Here is a 15,452-nt window from a genome sequence, read left to right as displayed (position 1 = left end):
AGGCGGAGGCAAGGCTCCCAAGCGATGCTGGAGAAGGGCCCAGCAGGGAGAGAGGCAGCTCATCGGCTGGGGAAGGAAATCAGCGAAACACCAGGGATAAAGGGGGGCAGATGGGGGAACCGGCGAGGGGGCTCCAGGACTCCTCGCCGGAGACCAGCGGGGAGAGCACGGGTCCTCCGCTGCCCACACCCACCCTGCGCAGAAGACTTCCACGCAGGGAGAGTAGGTGGAGACTTGGCGTCAAAGAACTTCTTTGCTGGAAGAAGTTCAAGAAATGCCCACTGACGGATTCTGCTAGCGACTGAAACAGCCACGAAGTGAAGGGCTGTCCAGACAGAAAAGGTTTAACCAGGCAACCTAGCCAGGAGTGGCGGCAACTTACGCACGAGCAACCCCTATAACCCTTTCAGAAGGTGATCTAGATCCTCTCGGGGCTTCTCGGCTTGGCAGACTATTGTGGTGCAGTCATGGTGTGCGGTGCCATCATCAGGGAGGGGTAACAAGGTAGCCCGGTTGAGGGAGTTGACTCGTTTAATGGTGACGTTAGATGGAGTTAGCAGGAGGGCTTCGTATCGGTTTAGGCGGGAGTTTGAGAAGTGGTGACAGCCTCTCAGGGTTAGAAGGATGGAGACGGAATGGGGAACATGGATGGTGATTTCATGTCCCAACACTGTTTCCTGAGCCTTTTCAAGGAGGATCGCAGTGGCGGCAATAGCTCTCAGGCAACTCACTGCTCCCTTTGCGGTGTTGTCTAGCTGTAAGCTGTAATAGGCTACTGGCCTTTCTTGATCTTGGAAGGGTTGAGTTAGGACCCCTGAGGCTACCCCCATTTGTTCGTGAATGAACAGATTGAAGGGAATCCGGTAGTCTGGCAGGCCCAAGGCGGGGGCAGATCTTAATTCTCGTTTTAAGCGTTCAAAAGATTTATAGGCTTCCTCCTCCCAAACCAGTGTATCTGGGTGGTCTTGGCGGGTCATAGCAGATAAAGGTTTCGTTATTTCACTATAACCAGCAATCCAAGCCCGGCAGAAGCCGGCCATTCCAAGGGAAGCCGCACAATTGCCGCTTTGTCTTGGGGAGGGGAATTTTGGTGACAGCTTTGATTCTATCGGTTGCTAGGCTTCAGGTACCCACTCCTAGGATGTGCCTGAGGTACTTTACTTCCTGTTTACAGTATTGCAGCTTTTTTGGGGACACCTTGTGTCCCTTGCGTGCTAGTTCTGAAAGGAGGTGTTTGGTGTCTAATTTGCATGCCTCCTCACTGGTAGAAGATAAAAGCAAATCATCTACGTAGAGCAAGAGGGCGGAGCCAGCAGGTAGGTGTATATCCTGTAAATCTTGATGTAATATTGCAGAAAAGATTGCGGGTGATTCCACGTAACCCTGGGACAGCCTGGTCCAAGTTAATTGGCTGGGTCCCCAGGTGAACGCAAAAAGGAACTGGCTGGCGGGGTCTAAAGGTATACTGAAAAAGGCAGAGCATAAGTCCGCAGCGGTGTACCACATTGTCCCTGCCGGAATGGCGTTTAGAAGAGTGTTTTGGTTGCCCACAACTGGGTGGCGGGGTATTACGAATTGGTTTACCAGTCTCAGATCTTGGACGAAACGATACCGGACTGGGGCTCCCTCTGCTGAAGGTTTCTTTACGGGGAGCACTGGGGTGTTACAGGGTGACGCACAGGGGACCAGGATCCCCTTTTCGAGGAAGTCCTCTATCATAGGCGTTAGTCCCTCAATGGCTTCCTTGGGTAGAGGGTACTGTTTGGTGCAAGGGAAGGGCAGTTTGGTTCTATAATAATAATAATAATAATAATAATAATTTATTATTTGTACCCCGCCCATCTGGCTGGGTTTCCCCAGCCACTCTGGGTGGCTTCCAACAGAGATGAAAAATACACTAAAATGTCACATATTAAAAACTTCCCTGAACAGGGCTGCCTTCAGATGTCTTCTGAATGTCAGGTAGTTGTTTATCGCTTTGACATCTGATGGGAGGGCATTCCACAGGGCGGGCGCCACTACCGAGAAGGCCCTCTGCCTGGTTCCCTGTAACTTGGCCTCTCGCAGTGAGGGAACTGCCAGAAGGCCCTCGGAGCTGGACCTCAGTGTCCGGGTAGAACGATGGGGGAGGAGACGCTCCTTCAGGTATACTGGACCGAGGCCGTTTAGGGCTTTAAAGGTCAGCACCAACACTTTGAATTGTGCTCGGAAACATACTGGGAGCCAATGTAGGTCTTTCAAGGCCGGTGTTTTATGGTCTCGGCGGCCGCTCCCAGTCACCAGTCTAGCTGCCGCATTCTGGATTAGTTGTAGTTTCCGGGTCACCTTCAAAGGTAGCCCCACGTAGAGCGCATTGCAGTAGTCCAAGCGGGAGATAACCAGAGCATGTACCACTCTGGTGAGACAGTCTGCAGGCAGATAGGGTCTCAGCCTACGTACCAGATGGAGCTGGTAAACAGCTGCCCTGGATACAGATTTGACCTGTGCCTCCATGGACAGCTGTGAGTCCAAAATGACTCCCAGGCTGCGCACCTGGTCCTTCAGGGGCACAGTTACCCCATTCAGGACCAGGGAATCCTCCACACCTGCCCGCCTCCTGTCCCCCAAAAACAGTACTTCTGTCTTGTCAGGATTCAACCTCAATCTGTTAGCCGCCATCCATCCTCCAACCGCTTCCAGACACTCACACAGGACCTTCACCGCCTTCACTGGTTCTGATTTAAAAGAGAGGTAGAGCTGGGTATCATCTGCATACTGATGAACACCCAGCCCAAACCTCCTGATGATCTCTCCCAGCGGCTGCATGTAAATGTTGAAAAGCATGGGGGAGAGGACAGAACCCTGGGGCACCCCACAAGTGAGAGCCCAGGGGTCTGAACACTCATCCCCCCCCCCACTTTCTGAACACGGCCCAGGAGGAAGGAGCGGAACCACTGTATGACAGTGCCCCCAGCTCCCAGCCCCTCAAGACGGTCCAGAAGGATGTCATGGTCGATGGTATCAAACGCCGCTGAGAGATCCAGCAGAACTAGGAAACAGCTCTCACCTTTGTCCCTAGCCCGCCGGAGATCATCAACCAGTGCGACCAAGGCAGTTTCAGTCCCATGATGAGGCCTGAATCCCGACTGGAAGGGATCCAAATGGTCCGCTTCTTCCAGGCGTGCCTGGAGTTGTTCAGCAACCACTCGCTCAATCACCTTGCCCAAGAATGGAAGGTTTGAGACTGGGCGATAATTGGCCATCGTGGCCGCATCTAAAGATGGTTTTTTAAGAAGCGGTTTAATAACCGCCTCTTTCAGCGGGTCTGGGAAGGCTCCCTCATGGAGGGAAGCATTCACCACCCCACGAAGCCCATCGCCCAGTCCTTCCCAGCTAGCTTTTATAAGCCAGGATGGGCAAGGATCCAGGAGACAGGTGGTTGGCTTCACTCGTCCAAGCAGCCTGTCCACATCCTCGGAGGTAACAGATTGGAATTGATCCCACACAACTTGACCAGACAGGACTCTAGCACTCTCCCGCCCCGGCCCTGCTCCCACAGTGGCGTCTACTTCTTCCCGAATCTGAGCGATTTTATCTGCAAAAAAATTTGCAAAATCATTGCAGGAGAACATGTGGCCCGTACTGGGCCCCGATGTTACAGGTGGTTCCGCTAAATTGTGAACCACCTGAAAGAGTCTCCTGCTGCTGTTTTCTGCAGATGCAATAGAGGCGGTGAAGAAAGTCTTCTTCGCCGTCACTATCGCCACTTGGTAGGCTCGACGTTGAGCTCTAACCTGTGTCCGGTCAGATTCGGAATGAGTTATCCGCCACCGGTGCTCTAGCTGTCTCAACGATTGTTTCATTGCCCTCAGATCCGTGGAAAACCACGGGGCTCTCCGGGTTCCATGCAATCGGAGAGGGCGCTTCGGAGCCAAACAGTCAATAGCCCTGGTTAACTCCACATTCCAGCGGGCCACCAGGGAATCGGCTGAAAGGCCATCAACATGGGATAAAGCATCCCCTACCACTCTCTGGAAACCATTTGGATCCATTAAGTGGCGGGGGCGGACCATCCGAATCGGTCCCACCTCCCTGCAGAGGGGATGGGTCACAGAGAAGTCCAGTTGCACCAGGAAGTGGTCTGACCATGGCACTTCTTTCATTTCACTTTTACTTAGTGTCAGATCACCAACATCCGTAGAGGTAAACACCAGGTCCAAGGCATGTCCGCGGCTATGGGTTGGGCCAGACTTATTCAGGGACAGCCCCATGGAGGCCATGCTTTCCACGAAGTCCCGAGCGGCCCCTTGTAAGGTCGTGTCGGCATGGATGTTAAAATCCCCTAGGACAACCAAGCTAGGTGTCTCCAGGAGAACATCCGCCACGACCTGAAGCAGCTCAGACAGGGAATCCTTGGTGCAGCGGGGAGGTCGGTACACCAAAAGGAATCCTGTACTGCCCCTATTGCCCAACTTCCAGAACATGCACTCAGAAAACTGGGTCTTCCCAATAGGACGCCTGGTGCAAACTAATGACTTCCTAAAAATCACTGCAACCCCCCCCTCCCCGCCCACATGACCTGGGTTGCTGTGCGTAAGAGAAACCTGGTGGACAAGCAGCGGCAAGGACAGGCCCATCTGCTTCATCCAACCAAGTCTCTGTTACACATGCCAGGTCAAGTCCTCCATCCATAATCAAGTCATGGATGGCAGTGGTCTTATGAATCATTGACCTGGCGTTGCACAGCAACACTTTCAGGTCATGTGGGTATCCCTTGCTGATTCTAGTATCCATCCGGTCAGGACCAGACCCGGAGGCAGGGATAGTCCTCAGACAATGACTAAACCTGCCTCCTCTGTAATGACATGGTCTGGTCTTAGCGTAACTCCTCCTCCTACCCGTGATCACTGAGATTGGTTGTCCCAGTGCATTCCCCCCTGTGAAACATATCCCAGCCATTTTGTGGGCTGGGGCCCATTCCCCGGCAGCCCTGACCCCTCCCCTTAAGAACAAAATAACCCCTTTTAAAAAAAAACACACACAAATAAAACAGTACAAACAAAAAACAATAAAAATTACAAAAATTACAAAAACATAAAATCAGACAAATTCCCAGACCCAATAAACATCCACCCCACGCCACCCCCCCATACAAAAAATTCAAAATAAAAATTTTAAAACATTTTAAAAGCACTCTGCACCCCTCCAGCAGTAACAGCAACTGCCCTAGTGAGGCCCGTCAGGCCCAGCCCTGGGCCAGGTGGTAAGTGGCAGGAAGGAGCAGGGCCCCATACACTCACAGGCAGGAGAGTCCTCCTGGGCAGCAGAGTCCAGCAGTCCTTATGAGGCTTCAGGCCCCGCCCCAGGCCAGATGGTGAGTGGCAGGAAGGAGCAGGGCCCTCAGACACTCACATACAGGAGAGTCCTCCTGGGCAGCAGAGTCCAGCAGTCCTTATGAGGCTTCAGGCCCCGCCCCAGGCCAGATGGTGAGTGGCAAGAAGGAGCAGGGCCCTCAGACACTCACACACAGGAGAGTCCTCCTGGGCAGCAGAGCACAGCAGTCCTTATGAGGCTTCAGGCCCCGCCCCAGGCCAGATGGTGAGTGGCAGGAAGGAGCAGGGCCCTCAGGCACTCACACAGGAAAGTCCTCCTGGGCAGCAGAGTCCAGCAGTCCTTATGAGGCTTCAGGCCCTGCCCCAGGCCAGATGGTGAGTGGCAGGAAGGAGCAGGGCCCTCAGACACTCACATACAGGAGAGTCCATTACTGGAATGGCTGGTATTAAGAGTCCTACGGAGGTTGATTCTGTGCCCCATAATAAAGGAGGTAGTTCACTCTCTAGTTCAGGGGGGAGTTCGGGAAATTGGCGGTCTAATTTTGCTTCTTGTATCATGCCCTGGAATGCGGGCACAGAGTCTTCAGGCATATATAAGTAGATGCCATCCCCGGAACATTTTATTGTAGCATTTAATTTACAGAGTAGATCTCTGCCAAGGAGGTTTACGGGACTGCTGGTCAGGAGGAAAGTATGTTCCACCAGTAGGGGTCCGAGAGTGACTTTAGCCGGTTGTGAGAGCGGGCAAGTGCAGGGTGTCCCATCCAGTCCCATGACCTTTCTGGTTTCCGACCCTGGTTCCAGGTGGCTGTCGGTTAAGGTGGAGTATGTGGCTCCTGTGTCTAATAAGCATTGGTAGGGATGGCCATCGATCTCGATAGTGCAAACAGGGTCTTCTGGTGATAATGTCAGGACGGGACAAATGGCCTGGGTTGGGTCGGGATCCCCTTTTAGTTGTCAATATGTCTCCTGATTGTCGGGGGGTGGTTGATTTGGCGGGTGTAGGGGAGGAGTGGTGGCGTTAGTCCAAGGGTGAGTGGGTGGATTTATGGCGGGCATTTGAGTCCTTGGACCTGGTTGAGGTCGTTGGTTCTTGGGTAGTTAATTTGGGGGCACTTGCGAGCTGTAGGGCGCAGAGGGTACTTGTGGAGCATAGGTTGTAGGTGGCTGGTTTCCATATCCCTGGGTCATGTTGGGACATGATGGGAAAGGGGAATAGTTGGTTTTGTCATATAGAGGTTTAAATTCTTGCCCCCCGTAGGCTGCTGTGTTAAGATAGGGACAGAACCTTTTTATATGTCCCTCTTCTTGGCAGTGGAAACATCCTCCGGTGGTGGGTCCCCACTGCCTGTAGGGGTTGAGGGGTCCTCCTCCCCGGACCCCTCTTTCTCGACCAAAGCCTCTGCCCCGGCTGGGGTTAGGTTCCATGCTCAGGGCTAAGATCTGTTCAATTTCAGGCTTGGTTTCCTTTCGCTTCCTCTCATCCCGGGAATTGTAAACCGATTTGGCTATAGACAAGATCTCGCTAATACTTTCCCTGTCATATCCAATTTGGAGGTTTCGGGCTTTTCTGATGTCTGGGCTGGCTTGGTCCTTAAAGAAGCCCTTTATGATAACTTCATGCTGGGAGTTTTCCGGGTCTATTCCCCCCCCCCCCCATGTCTTAATAGCTGATACCAGCCTGGTGTAATAATCCGATGGGTGCTCATCTGGTCCTTGCAATACTGTTTGGACCTTCGTCCAGTTGACGGTACGCTGTCCAGCAGCCTTTATGCCGTCTAATATTGCCTTCTTAAATAAATCTAAGCACCAGATCCCGTTGGTGGTATTGTAGTCCCAGGTTGGTTCAATACGTAGGCATTGAGCTGTGAGAGCCGCTACCCCTTGGGGTTGTCCTGCCTGGTAGTCCGGGAGTTCTATCGCCTCTCCAGCCTTGGCCAGAATGTCCGCCTTCGCGGCTTCGTTAAAGAGGGCGTTCAAAAGGACATGGATGTCTGGCCAAGTGGGCTTGTGAGTGGAGAAAATAGCGCTGACTTGACGGTGGCACTTATCCGGATCGTCCCTCAGGGAAGGCATTTAATTTGACCAGGTTACTAGGTCAGCCGTATAAAAGGGTTGGTGCGTGTATACCATCCGGGGGGGTCCGTTGGGTTGAAGGGGTGGAATTGGCAAGGCCCTTAGGGGCATCTGGACTGCTGTAGGACTCGTTTGGCTAGAAGTCCCCGGGGTTTCTATGGGTTTTTCTGCAGGACTAGGGTCCTCTGGGGTGGCGCTCTTCTTTGCTTTGGCTTGCAATCGTGTGAGTCTTTGGTTCGTGCCCCCCCCCCCGTGCTCCTTCTCCCCCATTTCCTCGCCGCTATCCAAATTGTTGTTAGGGGTGGGTGGCGTGGGCTCTCTATAGTAGAAAGGGATCAGGGCTTGTTCCATAGAGTCGTCTGCGGGGTGTCCCTCGTAGGGGGGGGGGGGCAGAGGCTGCCTTCCGGGATTTAATATGGGCAGCTGGAAGGATGGGGCTCCTCTCGGAGCTTGGAGCAGTCCTTTGACTGCCTCGAAGGCGGCTAAATATTCTAACCGATGGGGCTTCTCCTCCATCAGGTATTTTCAGGCAGTCTTCATTGAAATAGCCACCTGTTGGCCAATGTTGCTCTGGTTTCGCGGAGGCGGTACTGGCGGGCCAGGTCTCTCTGCAGAGGTCCTCTAGTTTTTGTTTTGACAGCAACTTATGGCCAGGAATCGACTTCCAATAGGTGATAACAAATTCAAGAGGGGAGTCGGGGTCTCTCTGGGACTGGGAAGGCTTTCTAGAAGCCTTCCTCCCAGAGGGAGCCCGCTCATGCTTGGAAACCTGGCTACCCATGTTATGATTCACGCGTGTCTGGGTAGAGAGGGGAGAAAGAGAGGGGTCGATGAGGATTTGGGTAACTTGTACAGGGGTTTATTTAGGGTTTTCCTATTTCTTGTTGCTTGGCAACTTCCTAGTGATTTTAGTGAGCTCTAACTATCTGGTTTCCTTTTGTTCCTTTCCTTACTTCCTATTCCAAAACCTGGAGTTCCTTTCCACTCTGCCAAATCCCACCCAATTCCGCCTGGGCTATCCCTCCTGGCAACCTCCTACCTATCGTCACAATCTCAGGAAAAGGGGCCCTACTGAACGCCCGCGCCGTGCGGTGCCAGATCGGGTGATCCCTGGATAGAGTTTTGAACCGAAAATCCCCCTTGCTTTCGGAAGTGGGCTCACTTACGTTGCACCGACCGGTGTGGCTGGGATTAATGATAGAAAGCCAGACCCCTTCCTGCCCCCTTGCCAGGCACTAGGGAAGTTCGGAAAGAGAGCTCCAACCCCTTGCTATCAAATGGGATGCCCGTTGTGGTGAGTCGGCTGTCTTTCAAGCTGGTTCTCTCCGTCTTACTTTCGGGCTCCCAGTTGGTGCGGCTGGCTGGGGATTTTAAGAGAAAGAGATAGAGCTCAGAACCCCCCTTTCGGGTTGAGCAGCGGTCCATGGTCTCTCTCACTAAGCGGACCAAGAGAAAGGTAAGAAGGAGCGATAGAGAGGAGGGCAGAGAATTCAGTTGCCAGGAGATTACCACCCCCTTCCCACCAGTGCACTGGATTTCCCTTTTTCATTATACTCACGCGTCTTCAACTGTGATCCCGGGATCGATGAATAAGCCGGCTGGATCCCTCTTTGCTCCCCGGCTGAACTCCTGGGGCGTTCGATTACCGCCCAGAAGATGGCCGGAGGTCCAAAAGGATCTTCCCAGGCAAAATGGCCCGGAGCCGGCTGAAGATTTCAGGGCCCCTGGTCAGCAACACAGGAGAACCGCACGTCCCTGTTCGGGCGCCAAATGTTACCGTAAAATCTGGGTGCAAGTCTGCTCTGCCACCCAGCTCGTCGGACTAAGTCTGCGGGTCCCTGCGGAGGAAAATGAGCTCAGCCGGAGACAGGAGCAAGCTGCAGAAGATCCAAGTTTATTGCGCAACAGGTTCAAGGCAAGATTGAACCCCGGGAAAGGGGTGACATGAACTTTTAAAACTTCCTTCCATGTCCCAGAATACAGTGCAAAATACATCACAGTTACATCATGAATACATTAAGAAGAGGTTGGGTTACACAGATTACATCATGAATACATTAGGAAGAGGTTGGGTTACACCGGATTAACATATGGAGGAGGGAGGGGGGAATATGCAGAGCTGGAGATATGCACAGATAAGCACATCCTGAGTACCGGTGATGAGAAGACAATGGTCCATGTATGCATAGTCTGCCACCTGGCATTGCCCGGAGGAAAGGCTTGGCAGAGCGATTTGACAGGATTAGGGTCTTCCTGAGTACGTGACACTTCGCTTGAGGGATCATGGAGGGCAGGGGAGGTGTCATGGAGTCCTGGAGAGACTGAGCTGATTGGCACCAAAAGCAAGAAAATCGGAATTGTGGTTGATTTTATACGAATTTTTAAAGATTTTAGTCCATTTTATATTGATAATTGAGGTCGGAAACAAAATGGATACATTGTAGCAAGATTTGACACTTTTATGAGTTCACAAGTTTCGGTTCCATTGTTCTCCCAGCGGGGAGCCATCAGCAGCTTGTCAAGAGGTTAAATGAGGCGTGCAGGAGCTCGCTGAGCTAGCTCTGCAAGATGAATGCATGGTTCTGATTGGGTAGAACGCACCCATTGAAAGGATAGGGAATACAGCTTCATACGGTCAACCCACAGTAAAGATAGAGCGGGAGGGAAGACATAAGAATTTGGGCTTATTTCGCCCGTAATAGCGGATCGGTGTAGGAAAGGGGAAAAGGCACTTTATTTATGGGGCTTGGGGTAGAGTGCGGTGCTTGTGCAACGGTGTGGGGGCTGAGGGGTCCGCGTGGGGCTGGGTACCCTTGAGGTCATCACCTCAGACCCTCTGGTGACTGGCGGAAGGGTGAAGAAAGGCATGCCCCCCCCTTTCGTATCAGTAGTTGTGTTTTTTACAGATCAGTTTCATTTGTTGTGAGACATTAGTGTTTCATGCAGTGTTGGGTTAGGAAGAACAGAGGGGGAAAGAGGGGGAGGGTGGGGTTGGGTGGCAATGCTTCCCTTCTACTTAGTGTACAGGGGAAACTCGGGAAATTAGAATATCGTGGAAAAGTTCATTTATTCAAGTAATCAACTTATAAGGTGAAACTAATATATGAGATAGACTCATGGCATGCAAAGCGAGATATGTCAAGCCTTTATTTGTTATGATTGTGATATTATGGCATACAGCTGATGAAAACCCCAAATTAACAATCTCAGAAAATTAGAATATGAAATGAAATCAGCAAAACAAGGATTGCAAATAGAGCAATATTTGACCTCTGTGAAGTAGAAGCATGCATATGTACTCACTACTTGTTTTGGGCCCTTTTTGCATCAATTACTGCCTCAATGTGGCGTGGCATGGATGCTATCAGCCTGTGGCACTGCTGAGATGTTATGGAAGACCAGGATGCTTCAACAGCAGCCTTCAGTTCTTCTGCATTGCTCGGTCTCATGTGTCTCATCTTTCTCTTGGCAATGCCCCATAGATTCTCTATGGGGTTCAGGTCAGGCAAGTCTTCTGGCCAATCAAGCACAGTAATCCCATGGGCATTGAACCAGGTTTTGGTACTTTTGGCAGTGTGGGCAGGTGCCAAGTCCTGCTGGCAAATGAAATCAGCATCCCCATAAAGCTTGTCTGCAGAAGGAAGCATGAAGTGCTCCAAAATCTCCTGGTAGACTGCTGCATTGACCCTGGACTTAATGAAGCACAGTGGACCAACAGCAGCTGATGGCATGGCTCCCCAAATCAACACTTCACACTGAACTTCCAGCATCTGACATTGTGTGCCTCCCCATTCTTCCTCCAGACTCTGGGTCCTTGGTTTCCAAATGAGATGCAAAAGTTGCTCTCATCAGAAAAGAGGACTTGGGACCACTGAGCAACAGACCAGTTCTATTTTTCCCTTTGGCCCAGGCAAGATGCTTCTGACGTTGTTTCTTGTTCAGGAGCGGCTTGACAAGAGGAATATGACATTTGAAGCCCAGCTCCAGGATCCTTCTGTGTGTGGTGGCTCTTGATGCACTAACTCCAGCCTCAGTCCACTCCTTGTGAAAGTCCCCAACACGTTTGAATGGTCTTTTCCTGACAATCCTGTCCAGGCTGTGGTCATCCCTGCTGCTTGCGCAGCTTTTTCTTCCACACTTTCCCCTTCCGCATAACTTTCCATTAATGTGCTTTGATACAGCACTTTGGGAACATCCAACTTCTTCTGCAATTACCCTTTGAGGCTTTCCCTCCTTATGCAGGGTCTCAATGCTGGCTTTCTGCACAACTGTCAGGTCAGCAGCCTTCCCCATGATTGTGCTTCCTACTGAACCCATTGCAGGTGTTATGGATTGAATAGCTACTGCACCTTTTCACAATATTCTAATTTTATGGGATTGTTAATTTGGGGTTTTTATCAGCTGTACCCCATAATCGTCACAATTATAACAAATAAAGGCTTGACATATCTCTCTTTGCATGTCATGAGTCTATCTCATATATTAGTTTCACCTTTTTTAAGTTGAATTACTGAAATAAATGAACTTTTCCACGATATTCTAATTTCCCGAGTTTCCCCTGTATGTGTGGGGTTTTGTGTCAGCATCACTTGTTGGGGAGGGGGCTTTACTGGGTTGTTTTTCACCTTTACTATGCATTTTGTGTTTTTATATTGCGATTTTTATGTTGTAATCAGTGCTTTTTTCTATTTAAAAAAATGTTTGGGTACTCTCATTTTGACTCAAGAAAATCACCATTTTATAGTTCAAATCGGGGGAAATAAATGCAGTACAGTAAATGAACAAAAGTGCAAAGATTCACCCAAAAAAGCACTGGTTGTAACTGAGACCTGTGGGTATAGGGCGGTATAGCAACAACAATAACAACAACAACAACAAGGGCTTCCCCTCTCCTTCTCTTCTAGGTTCAGGCGACTGAGGGACATGGCAGCCCGCAAGAAGAAGGGGACCCGCAAAGTCCCCCAGAAGTCCAGGGTTGCTGGGGACCCACGTGAGCAAATGCTTCCTTTTCATTTTGGAGCGTAAGGAGGGGTGGCCTTAATGCTCTAATCCTCAACTGTGGAAAATAAGTAGAAATGAACTAACCTGCCCCCATGTCCTTTCCTGCTTCTCTTGTTGCAGATGGTTCAGAGACTGGCAGGGTCTGGGCATCGCCTGTGGTTAGTATTTGAGAAAACAGCACAGTACATACGAAATCCCTCAAACCCCCCCCCCCCCATCCACCAATGCTGCTTATACCCCCATTTTGGCGGTCTCAGATGCAGAGAAGCCGTCCTGCCATGAACTGACAGCCTGACTCTTGCCATTTCAGCAACTGGAGAAGTATGAGATGTTCCTCTCCTGCGTGCTGGCCACTTGCTCGGAGGCCCGTGCGAGAGAAAAGGACAGGTTGAGGTACTCCAAGAAGATGGCCGTCAAGGCAATTGCGGTGAGTGAGAGGTTGCATGAGGTATCCAGGGGTGAGGTGGGCAGGAGAGCTGGGGATGGGATTGGGGGGGGGGGTGCTGGGCAGAAGGAAGGCCTGGCAGGGTCTGGCCAAGAGAAGGGTTGTGCAGGCATTTGGCATTACATTGCCAATTCCTGCACTGAGTTTGGGGTTGGAGGAATCCACCTGATGTCCGTAGGGAACTGACGTTTCCCCCCTCCGCCCTCTGTTCTCTATCAGGATCTCATGGGACGGATTGCGTGCTTTACGCACCCTGAATTGGTCCTTGCTATGGCACTGGAAGCCCTTTACCAACTGAGGTATACTGGGTTTTTTGAGCTTGACGAGGAGCTGGCGGGGGGGGGGGGGGGGAGCAGAATGTGGAAAGGTGTTACCAGACCTTGCCACTGCAGTGAATTCGATTGGAAGAATTGCTTACAATTTCTTGGGTTTCTTGCGTTCAAAAAGCTTTATTCATGCAGCAACTATTTACAGGATGAGTGGAGATGTGAGAGAGAAAATAGAAGCTATGTTGTCTAGAGATGACTGCGAAATGGCTCAGCTTTTAGGGGTGGGATTAACAAAGACCTAGAGGCTTGCAACCAAGTGCCAGGTAGACTGCCGCATAAACAGTGCCCTCGTGTGTTTATTTTAATTTTACCTTTATTCATTTTTACCCTGAAAAATCTATACGCTGCTTGATTGTCAAAAGTGATTTAAGCTAACACATGCATTCACTAGAACTTCAAGAGAATGACATGTATTTGATGCTCCCCCTGCCCGCCCCCCCAATATGAGGAAGACTCCAAGGAGACAGAGTCTAAAACGGTTTACCTCCTTCTCTCCAGCCTCATGAAGCCCAAATTACCACTGAAGCTCCACAGCCTGATTGTGCATGCAGCCTTTGCGGCGGTCATTGAGGTCAAAACTGAGCCCGACAAGCAGGTAAGTTGTTAGCCTTGAAATTTGACTTCTGTAGTTGTTGTTTCTTCTTCACACGCTTTAAGCATTGCTCAACATCTGATCTCTCTTTCCCCTGCTTGGCGCATCCTCTCGCTCATTGCCATTGCCTGCAGGAGTTAGAGGAACATTATACTCTGATGCTGGGAGGCCTCCTCTGGGAGGCCCCAAGCACTAAGACCCTGAACTTGCTGATGAATGTAAGTATCTTGATGGCCTCAGTGGCTGTTGGACCTAGAAAGCTTTCATGGAGAAGCCGCCACCTAGCAGTGCACCTCTTGGGCCCTTCCCCTCTTGTAAGGCAAGCTGGCCACATGGACCAGCCAGCAAAGGCCCACTTGCCCAGACAGCCAAAGGAGGGCCTTGGATGCAGAGCTACAATTTGGGGCTGGAGGACATTGCCATTTTAGAACAGAAACAGATCTCTCTCTGAGCGTGTAAAGGGCTTCACAGTGGTCTGCCTGTTTTCCCCAGACCAGCCTCCTGATTCTGAGGTCCCCTTTCCTCCCACAGGAACTAAGAGGTTACACAACAAGTGCGATTGCAGCGGAGAGGCAACTGGCAGTCAGTGGCATTAGCTGGCTGATGTCCTGTGCAAGAAGGCTCAAGTTGCCTGAAGGTAAGTCTCTCACCTTTGGCACCTTCACAGCTCCAAGAGGCTCCCAGAGTGGCTTGTGAAAGGATTCCCACAGGAGGAATCACAGTCTGGTATCAGGCGCACAACACAATGTGTGTCCCTGGGATGCCGGACCAGGCTGGAGACCTTTCCTGCCCTCTTCCTTGATCTTACACTTCCACCTTGGGGCCAGGCAATAGAACTCACTCATCCCATGATGGAAGCAAGTCTTCCCTGGCTTGGGTCTGCTTCCATGTTCTCTTGCACCCATTATTGGGGGGGGGGGGTTAGGGTCAGATCAGTCATCTGATCCAGTACAGTCTTTTCTTTTCCCTACAGCATGCTCTCGTCCCTCTGGAGCTGGCTCACTTCTGCCCCAAAGAAGGTAACACCCACAGCCTGGGGACATGGGACACACTTTCCAGACTAAGGAGAGCCCACTCAGTAGCTGCAGCATCCTTGCTTGATGCAGACCTCCTGGGTCATGTGGCTGTGAAATCCTGCCACAGCACAAAGATGACCAAACTGCAGGCTTGGAAGGAGTCGTTGCCACCAAAGACAGGATCCATAAATAGAACCCCAGCCCTGGAAGCCTCCTTGTAAATGGGGTGGAATGGGGGGCAGGTCAATTTGGTGAATCAGTAAATGTGGCAGAAATTCATCTCTTTTCTCCTTCATTCTCTTCCAGATGACATAAGAATTGATGTCAGTTTCGATTATGGGGAGAAGACACAAGTTTCAAGGCTCAGCGATGATGGAGTGGCAAGTTTTGCTTGCTGTTTCATTGTGTGTTGTTGCTAATTGTGATCATTGCTGTTGTTTTAGAATTCTTTTCTATTCAATATTACTTTTTTATTGCTTTTAAATTGTTGCTTTTTAAGTTGTCCTTGTTAAGGAAAGTGTTCTGCTAATGTTGATTGTATTCTGAATTGCTTCAAGAAGCCTCATAGCAATGAATACTATTAAGAGTAATAATTATTTTACCTGCCTTAATTATAATAAAGCATTGACATGCATATTTTAAATTAGCGGTTAAGGTCTTAAACTACACATTTTAATAGTT

General features: G+C 50.6%; 1 long non-coding RNA gene and 1 pseudogene across 2 annotated transcripts in view; both read left to right on the top strand.

Moving 5' to 3' along the window:
* LOC310835939 (inositol polyphosphate 5-phosphatase OCRL-like) overlaps nucleotides 1-15,452 on the top strand; it is a 188,263-nt pseudogene that overhangs the window by 67,996 nt on the left and 104,815 nt on the right. The window lies entirely within an intron of this gene.
* LOC310836016 lies at nucleotides 12,766-13,753 on the top strand. Its single transcript, XR_014559835.1, has 3 exons — nucleotides 12,766-12,816; nucleotides 13,054-13,133; nucleotides 13,662-13,753. It is a non-coding gene; the product is annotated as an uncharacterized lncRNA (long non-coding RNA).

The sequence above is a fragment of the Podarcis gaigeae genome, assembly GCF_964106915.1.
Source record: "Podarcis gaigeae genome assembly, chromosome: W".
Taxonomy (NCBI): domain Eukaryota; kingdom Metazoa; phylum Chordata; class Lepidosauria; order Squamata; family Lacertidae; genus Podarcis; species Podarcis gaigeae.
Note: the sequence above shows the minus strand (reverse complement) of the source record. Positions and strands in the feature narration are given on the sequence as shown.